We start from the raw sequence: 10,200 nt of genomic DNA on the forward strand, positions 1-10,200 counted from the left end.
TTGAAGGCTGTGTTGGCGCCAGAAGTGTCGGCAAAATGTGTCGCAGTAAGTTGGCTCCCTCGCAACGTCATCACCATGTGACGTAATCCGTCAATGACAGGTTAAGAGTTGTATGTCATAGTATTGGAAGTGCTGCACCATCGAGCCATAAGTCCTTAGTCATGTTGCATGAAAATGTCAAGTCATAAACTTCATGAGTCATGGCTTACGAGACAAAACGTGCTGATTCATGACATATGGGTATGTAGATGTATAAAGTCAACAGGAGCCACCAACGTCGCCCCAACGCTAATTCTTTCGCATAATCTCAATGCAGTTTCTGCAGATGAAGTCAACGCCACGGGATAAAAGTAAAATTAACATATCAAGAAAACGTGTGAACGTGCTGGTGTAAAGGGCCAATCCCAAGGGGTAAACACTAAAGCGTGGTGAAATGTATATGAAACAGCGGCCCCGAAATAACAAGAAAAAAAAAGGAAATCGGGCGCTGAAAACAAATTTCTCGACGAAACTTCATTCCTTTACCGTCAGTGCTACAGAGGCGGTGATGATGTAGGATTCCGCTTAGTGATTAATTGCCACTGCTTTCAGCACTTCCCGCGCTAATTGCGCGCTCTTTCTGGCCACTAAGGACGACTTGTGCAGAAGTGGGGCACATTCGGTAGGTTCGGAATGACTACAGTGCTGCGACAAATGCTCTCCCGAAGCGTTGTTTGCGTACCTTGCATGCTCCATCGCTCTTTCATTGTAGCACCTACCAGTCTGTCCTACGTACACATTACCACACGAGACAGGAAACCCGTACACAACACCAACGTTACATTCGGTAAACGGCTTCTGGTGACGCTTATCAAACCTGAGCTCTTTCTAGTGCTGTGCACTTTAGGACACAGCAAAAACGTTTTGTGGGGCGAGAAATACCATCTTCACCCCACCTCTTGCGGCTACCCTCTTGGGATTGTGGGAAGCCCGTGTATATACGGTATTACCACCACAGGCTTGCTGCATTCTGCTTCCTTCGAAAGGAACTTGCTCACCTGGAACTTCTGCAGCAGCGTGTCGTGTGGTAAGGTGTTCGTAGGACATACTAGTAGGTGCTTTAATGAAAGAGCGATGGAAGACGCAAGGTGAGCAAACGCTTCGGGAGGGCATCGGTCTCAGCACTGCAGGCATGGGAGCCCACCGGATGTGCCCCACACCTGCACGAGTCATTCTTCTTGGCCAGAAAGTGTGCGCATTTAACGCGGGATGTGCTAGAAGCAGTATCAGTCAATGACTACGGGGAATCCTGCATCAGCGTTCAGTGAAAAGGAGATGAAGTTTATTGGACAGTCATAAGTTTTCAGCGCCTTAATTTCCGTTTTTGTTAAGTTATCTACATTTCATCACGGTTTGGTTTTTATTCCTTCGGGCTTGCCTTTTATGTCACCCGCGTGCACTCGGTTTCTTGCTGTGTTTTATTTTGTTTTTGTTTTTTTCCCGTGGCGTTTACTTCATCTATGTAATCATGATTGTTTGTGTTTCATGTTACCGCCCCTCGCTCAGTCTCCCTTGCGCTTTTATAATATTTTGCGCCTTTATGAAATATCTGTTGTTAGATCAGCCTAGTGTCCTGTTGTCTCTCTTTTACCTGTTTTCATGTGAGGCTGTAGTTCCACTTAGCAATGTGCACCACGTAGCTCAGATTCAGACCATCCTGAAATAAATATATCTCTGCAAAACAGTAAATTGCCAAAACCATCGCAAATGACTAGCACAGTGTTTTCCAGGCTAAATGTTTGTGCACCTACTTCGCGATCAATTTCCTTTCCTAAATGCCAGTAGGATAGGTCATTGCCCTAACATGGACACTCGAAGCATAAAAATTGCCAGGTAGATACAGCCCATTTATTAACACTGGAAAAATTTCGGAAAGCGCAGAATGCCCCGCAATGCAGAATGAAGCATTCAAGTCGGGATGTGATGGGTGTGAAAACCAGTATCGCTCAAGAGGAAAGTATACAACAGTTGCATTTTGCCTGTACTCACCTATGGGGCTGAAACATGGAGGCTAACCAACAGAGTTCTACTTAAGTTGAGGACAACCCAGAGGGCTATGGAACGAAAAATGGTAGGGGTAACATTAAGAGATAGAAAGCGTGCAGAGTGGGTCAGAGAAATAATTCTAGTTACCGACATTCTAGTAGAAATTAAGAAGAAGAAATGGACTTGGGCAGGACATGTAGTGCGGAGAGACGATAACCGATGGTCGCTGAGGGTAACAAACTGGATTCCAAGGGAAGGAAAGCGTATCAGGGGGCGGCAGAAAGTTAGGTGGGCGGATGAGATTAAGAAGTTCGCAGGGGTCAAGTGGATGCAACTAGCACAGAACCGGGCTAAGTGGAGAAATATGGGAGAGGACTTCGCCGTGCAGAGGGTATAATCAGGCTGGTGATGATGATGATGATGATGGCTGTGAAAATGAAGTGAGCGTTGAACCTTCTTGTAATGCTCGATTTACTTGTATTTTTGTGTGCGCAGAAACCTGGGCCCGCTTGCACAAAACAATCTTAAGACTGTCTTAGCTAAGTCCAGACTTAACTGGAGTCTAAAGAATAGGCCACTAGCATGGCCGCTTAAGACTGGAGTCAAGACTGGGCTTCAGTCCTGACTTGAATAAGTCGCTTGTATGATTACGACTCTAGTGCTGTCTTGGTTAAGACACAAGGACGCCAGGTGTCTAAGTAGAGAAATTAGGGAAATACAGGGATGCGCTGGCACTGTCCCTGCTGTAAGATGTACACATTCCGTCAATTTTGTGTTGTGTAAAATCCGTTCCATTGCTTTTTGCGGCTTAAGGTTGTGTTACGAGGAAAAATGCCCCAAGTGGTTGCTGAGGCCGTTCTGGGAAGCCACTCTGGTGAACATGAACCCGAAGCGTTCGACGTTCGGAACACGAGCCGTCTTAAATAAGCTTGGTCTTTCTAAAGACACCAGTTAAGTCTGGACTTAGCTCGGACTTTATCGTGCAAGCCGGCCCTGATTTTATGTGTGTACAAACGCCGAAAAAAGCCTGCCAGATATGTGATATGAACATAAAATTGACGCCTTAGCGTTGTATGCTGCCTAGCAAGATGCTTTCCGAACATTAGCAGTTGAACCTGACTAAATGCAACCCTTGTTTATGAAACAGCTTCATATGGCGCGAATCTGTCAAGTAGGCAAAAGAGACTCATTGATATCAGTTTTATTTTGAGTGAAAACATGGAGGCATGGGAAACCGCAGAATTCGAGAATTGAATTTCTAGGTCTTGTGAAACATTTTTTTTCCTTGAGTGTATGCATGGTACATATTTATATTGGAACATTTAAGTATTTTCTTTTTTAGACCATAACTGAATTGCGGCGGATCAAGCCTAAAAGGAGGAGACATTATTTAGTCTCTTTCCTTCTCTTATACCGAAGAAAGAAAGCTGTGACATTTTTGCAGTATTCAGAGGACGCTTCGTCTCACCGAGAGGAGTCAACACGGAATTCTCGGCTGAGGAGGTGCTACGCTGAATGCATCGAAAAGTGTTAAGGCAGATTTATTCTTGTGTTTCAAAATCAAAGCGGGAGCGTAAGGCTGCCAACTACAAATAAAATAAATGTATTCCATTTCATTCACAGTAGTTGAGCGAAATATTCCAAGCGAAAAAAAATAACGAAAGGCCCTTCCTCTAATTTTTGTTCCTCCTCGTAAGCTCCATAAAACCCCGGCCCTCAGTCACCAGCGGCTGCGGAACAACTGACCACGGTGGCGGTCAGACCTGTGACGAAGCAGGGGGTGCTAAGAAAGCCTGGCTCCGCGGAACAGGCCGCCATTGCAAACTGACCCTGGCAACGTTTAATGCTAGAACCCTAGCTAGTGAAGCTAGTTTACCAGTGCTGTTAGAGGAACTAGAGGGCATGAAATGGGATGTCAAAGGGCTTAGTGAGGTTAGGAGGCCGAATGAGGCATATACTGTACTGAAGGATGGGCATGTACTGTGTTATCGAGGTTTACCAGAGAGGCGACAACTAGGAGTAGGTTTCCTTGTCAATAAGTATATAGCGGGTAATATAGATAAATCTAAGCAATAATGAGAGGGTGGCAGGCATCGTAATTAGGCTTAATAAGCGGTATAAACTAAAGGTGGTACAGGCCTATGCACCTACATGTAGTTATGATGACCAGGCAGTTGAAAGCTTCTATGAAGATGTAGACTCGGCAATGCGAAAAGTAAAAACGCAGTATACTGTACTAATGGGCGACATCAGTGCCAAGATAGGGAAAAAACAGGCAGGAGACAAGGCAGTAGGTGACTATGGCGTTGGTTCTAGGAATAGCAGGGGGGAGTTACTAGTTGAGTTTGCAGAGCGCAATAACTTACGAATAATGAATCTTCTTCTTCAAACGGAAGAACCGGAAATGGACATGGAAAAGTCCTAACGGAGAGACTAAAAATGAAATCGACTTCATAATGTGTTCAACCCACGCCATTATGCAAGATGTAGAGGTAATCGGGAAAGTGCGATGCAGTGACCACAGGATGGTGAGGTCCCGAATTAGCCTAAATCTGAAGAAGGAACGCAACAGATTAGTAAGAAAGAAACCCACCAATGAATTAGCGGTGAGGGAGAGGGCAGAAGAGTTCAGGATCTCGCTACAGAATAGGTATTCAGCTGTAACTGAGGATGGCGACATTACCCTACAGGCAAGGAACAATAATTTCAGAGATATCATTACTGAGTGTGCGGTAGAAGTAGGCGGTAGGATAGTTAGAGAGGATACCGGTAAGCTGTCTAAGGAGACGAAAGATTTGATTAAGAAACGCCAGAGTATGAAAGCTTTCAGTCCAACAGACCAGATCGAATTGGCCGAAATATCAAAGCTACTCAATAAGCGCAAGGTGGCCGATATAAGGAAGTATAACATGGAGAAAATTGAGCATGCTGTAAAGAACGGGGGAGGCCTTAAAGCGGTAAGGAAGAAATTGGGCATAGGCAAAAACCAGATGTATGCGATAAGGGACAAGGCGAGCAACGTCATCAAAAATATGGAAAAGATAGTCAAAGTAGACGAGGAGTTCTATACAGATCTCTACAGTAGCCAAAGTAGTCAGGACCGTAATGAGATTGGCGGTAGGAAAAAACAGTGAAACGTTCCACCAGTGACGAAGGATGAGGTCAAGAAAGCACTAGAAACTATGAAAAGGGGTAAATCAGCTGGAGAGGATCAGATAACTACAGATTTGCTGAAGGACGGGGGTATATCGTGCTAGAAAAACTGGCCACCCTGTATACGCAGTGCCTGCCCTTACGGAAATGCCATATCTGGACTTATAAAAAAAATCCAGATCAGGTATATCAGGAATTGGGCAGATATGGTATATTAGGACAGATCTATGCCAGATAAGGCATATCTGCCCAGTTCCTGATTTCGAGTACCAGATAAGGCATATCTGGTCAGATATGCGTTATCTACCTAATTCCTGATTTAAACATCTAGCCCGCGTGGCATGTAGGTTTTGAACTATAGATCTATATATCTGCATATCAACATAACCCTTTTTTACAACACACACTAGACAATTTCAGTATTCTAGGTAAACGCACGCTCAATCAAGCTTACCAAGGGAAACCTGAATTTCCTCTTTTATTTCAAACCGTACAGGAAAATAGCTTTGAAACCACAGGTTTTCTTTTTTCCCTGCCTATATGGAATCGCTCAAAGATGGGCCTGAATTACGTGTGTATACCGAGGGTCAAAGACATGCTCATCCGTTAGTAGATATTGAGATTCTACTCATTTAGGCGCGATACTATAACTAACTAATGGGATATCTGAACAGAATAATGTCTATACGAGAAGCTAAAGTGAAAGACATTAACCTATAAATTAGATATTACATTTTTATTCTACTCTTTTACATAGAGAGCCATAACCAGTAAATGCTTTTAGTTTGAGCTGGTCTACTTGTGAAGCTAAATAAAATAAATGGCTAATAATCGAACTAGACTATTGAAAGGGAATTTAAAGGTTTGTCGATACCCGGAAAAGGTACCGCTAAACCGCAGGGCGGTAAAACACACACTGCTGGGACTGCTGATAATACCTAAATCTTAGCAAAGTACATATAGGTTGTCATGAAATACTGGTGTTACCTTAAGCAGAGACTGCAGTGCAAAATGAACGAACGCGCCTAACTCGTGGTTGCTTTTGAAATTGAGAGAGAAAACTAAGAAAAACGCATGTCCGATGTCATTTGTCATGACAGCGACAGCTCTGCCCCTAAACCAAATCAAGCATGAAGCTACTTAGGTAGTGCAAATAGTAATAATAATAATAATAAACAACGAAGGACCCTATCCACCCACTGAAATTTGTTAAAATTGCTGGAGCGAAATACAAATTAGCAACGAAATGTACGGAAAAATATCACATACTGGCAATTACTATCCAATTTACTGATTGGAAAATTTTTCCATCAAAATAATAAAGTGAACAACATCCTGAGGCTGGTAAGTGCTACTTCCCGACAAGAAGTCTCACGCTCACGGTGTTGGTGATCGGGCGTGAAGATGAGTCGGCACGATGAGTGTGCGATCCGACGCAATGGTGAAGATTTGGCCGGGCCACCCAGGGCAGAAGCCTCGAAAAGCTCAATCGACCATCAGGTTCGTTGCCAAGGCTGGGGAGGCAGCTTCCACCCGCAGTGGGACACAGTAATTTCCTCCGTGCCGACAGTCAGACTGAAGCTCTTGTAGGTTTGCTGCCACATTTTTGTTACATGCACACAGCTAATAGCAAACAACCGCTGGCACACGCACCAGCATACACAACATGCAGCACACCCGCCAGCCGCACCGAACTCCGATGTCTGCCACCGCGAGAGGAACGAGACAAGTGCTTAGGCGCATGGAGTTAAAAGGGGGAGGGGAAAGAAGCAAGCACACACAAAACGGAGAGCTCGCGGCCTACGCGGTATAGAGCGCGGCAGCGAGGAGGAGAGATGAAATGCGAGCACGCGACGCAGGGGCCGCCGCTGTTTGAGAGGGAAGAGGGGAACGCGGGAGAGGAGGAGTCACTGTCCAGCCAGTGTGGCCCTCCACGCGGCAACCGCCAGCTGGCTCTGAGGGTGAGTCACCGTCTAGACAGCTCGGAGGGGGCCGTACACTGAACTGCCATCATTTTCTTGATATTTTGAATCGCTCAACTTAACCGACCATGCGTTTGTGCACCGGACTGCCGCCGCATTTTAAATGAAAATGCGAGTTAGTAGACGGAAAGAGGAGCATGTAGCCATAACCCAGCGCCCTCCTGGATTAAGGAACTCATGGTGTAATAATTATAGTGCAGCGAAAACTGCATAATATTTGAAATATTAGGACTCGTAGCTATTTTCTAAATTGGATACAATTATTAACACTAAGTATGCAGGCCATGCTGAGTGTAGAAAAATTGAAGCTCAACCACATAATGCCAATATTGAATATTTGCAGAAGGTAGACGAAAGCCATATATTACTAATATACAATAACTATGGCGCCTACATAATTAAGGCCCCGATGAGGTTATATAAGCTCCTGTTGATGCCAGGCATATGGCCCTGGTCTGTCTATATAAGGTCATGACGATGCCATATATGCCCTTTATCAGGCCACATAAGGTCGCGAGGATACCATATATGCCTCTGATCAAGCCATATAAGGTCCCGTTACCCGTTCAGATATGGATTATATGTTGCATGATATGGCCAAATCTGAGCCATATAAGGGCAACATTTTGCGCATATATGACCTTATCTGGCCCAGATAAGGTCTTATTTGCTGCCTTATATATTTGTATCTGGCAGCATATGTTCCATATCTGCAGCAGATATGGGATTTCCGTAAGGGTGGTGTCATCGACGGTACCGGAACCATGGAAGAATGCAAACATTATCCTCATTCACAAGAAAGGAGAATCTAGGACCTTAAAAATGACAGACCAATCAGCTTACTGTCTGTTACGTATAAGGTATTTACTAAGGTAATCGCTAATAGAATCAGGACCACCTTAGACTGCAATCAAGCAAAGGATCAAGCAGGGTTTCGGAAACGGTACTCTACTCTCGATCATATCTATTCCATCAATCAGGTGATAGAAAAATGCTCGGAATATAACCAGCCCGTATACATAGCCTTCATTGATTAAGAAAAAGCATCTGACTCAGTTGAAACCTCGGCGGTGATGCAGGCATTGCGAAATCAGGCGGTAGACAAGCCGTACGTGAAAGTGCTGGAAGATAATTATAGTTGCTGCACAGCAACCATAGCTCTGCATAAAGAAAGTAACAAAATTCTCATAAAGAAAGGTGTTAGGCAAGGAGACACAATCTCCCCAGTACTATTGACAGCTTGTTTAGAGGAAGTATTCAGAGACTTGGAATGGGAGCAGTTTGGGATAAGGGTAGATGGAGAATACCTCAGTAATCTGCGATTTGCTGATGACATTGCCTTGCTGAGCAACTCGGGGGATGAACTGCAAATAGTGTTTGATGACCTAGACAGGAAAAGTAGAAAGGTAGGCTTGAAAATCAATATGCAAAGGACTAAGGCAATGTTCAACAGCCTCGGGAAGGAACAGCAGTTTACATTAGGTAGCGAAATACTGGAAGTAGTAGGCGAATATGTCTACTTAAGACAGGTAGTAACCGCAGATCCGGACTATGAAAAGGAAATAACAAGAAGAATAAGATTGGGATAGAGCGCGTTTGGCAAGCACTCGCAGATTATGACTAGCAGCTTACCGGTATCGCTCAAGAGGAAAGTATACAACAGTTGCATCTTGCCTGTACTCACCTATAGGGCTGAAACGTGGAGGCTAACCAAGAGAGTTCTACTTGAGTTGAGGACAACCCAGAGGGCTATGGAACGAAAAATGGTTGGGGTAACATTAAGAGATAGAAAGCGTGCAGAGTGGGTCAGAGAAATTCCTCAAGTTACTGACATTCTAGTGGAAATCAACATGAATAAATGGGCATGGGCAGGACATGAAGTGCGAAGAGAGGACAACCGATGGTGCTTACTTAATTCCGAGGGAAGAACAGAGTTGCAGGGGGAGGCAGAAACTTAGCTGGGCGAATGAGATTAAGAAGTTCGCAGGAGTCAAGTGGATGCAGCTAGCACAGAACCGGGTTAAGTGGAGAAATATGGGAGAGGCCTTCGCCCTGCAGTGGGTATAATCAGGCTGATGATGATGATGATGTAAACTGCACACTGGCTTTTCCTGACCAAGATTTAATATGAACCATATCGAAAGAAACTTTCCTTTCCCATTATTAAGTTCCATTGTTAGATATTGCCATCCATTTTATTTTTTCCACCATTCATGTCATAGGTACCTACTAAACACATAAATACTAATTATTCGGAGAGACTTTAGCTGCTGGAAGATTAGTATTCTGAATTTCAGATTAGAGGCCCGCACGTGGTTCCCATGTTAATTTTAAATTCACTGTGTTAACTACCTAGATATATGCCCGGTAGCTTGTAGTAGATTTAGAGCTTAATTCAAGACCAATTTTTCAGCAGCACGATCAAACAACGTCAATAACTTTACTTGGGATTCTTTGCGAACGGCGACACCATCAGAGAGGAGGGAAATCACGATGCATATTCCTTCAATACTCGACTAGCTAAGCTCAAAACTTTTTCTTCCGCTGTCAGTGTGCACCTATTTCTTCCATTGCCTTGGAGTTACTCTCCAAGCTTTAAAATGCCGATTAACACCGCGCGAAAGAAAAACCGTCAAGGAACAAGCCACCACGAAAGAAGCGTTTACCCTCTTCCTTATGGTTTGCTGGCCACTAATAAAAGTTATTTTTAATTTGAGTGCCTTTTTCATCGCCTTTTCTAAACTTTGTTTAGGAGAATAAACCCATAGATAGCTAAGGAAGTGGATATGCTTCAAATTTTTAAAGGGAGGGTCGCTATAGGGTGTTTAGTGCAAAAGGACTCATACGCTCAGCAGCACCGACCGAAAAACTCGTACGATTTTTTTTGTGCCATCGCTCGCATTAGAAAAGCTGTTTTAGTGAAAGTTACATCCCCTGGGCCTCATGCAGGTAAGTCATACAGTGTTGATCTCAGACGGCAATGAAGTTCGGTCAACGTCTTGGCCTCTGAGATCAAGTGTGCCGCTTCACCGTAGCTGAT

This window comes from Amblyomma maculatum, chromosome 9 (assembly GCF_055883805.1).
Source record: "Amblyomma maculatum isolate TAMU_Amacu chromosome 9, ASM5588380v1, whole genome shotgun sequence".
Lineage (NCBI taxonomy): Eukaryota > Metazoa > Arthropoda > Arachnida > Ixodida > Ixodidae > Amblyomma > Amblyomma maculatum.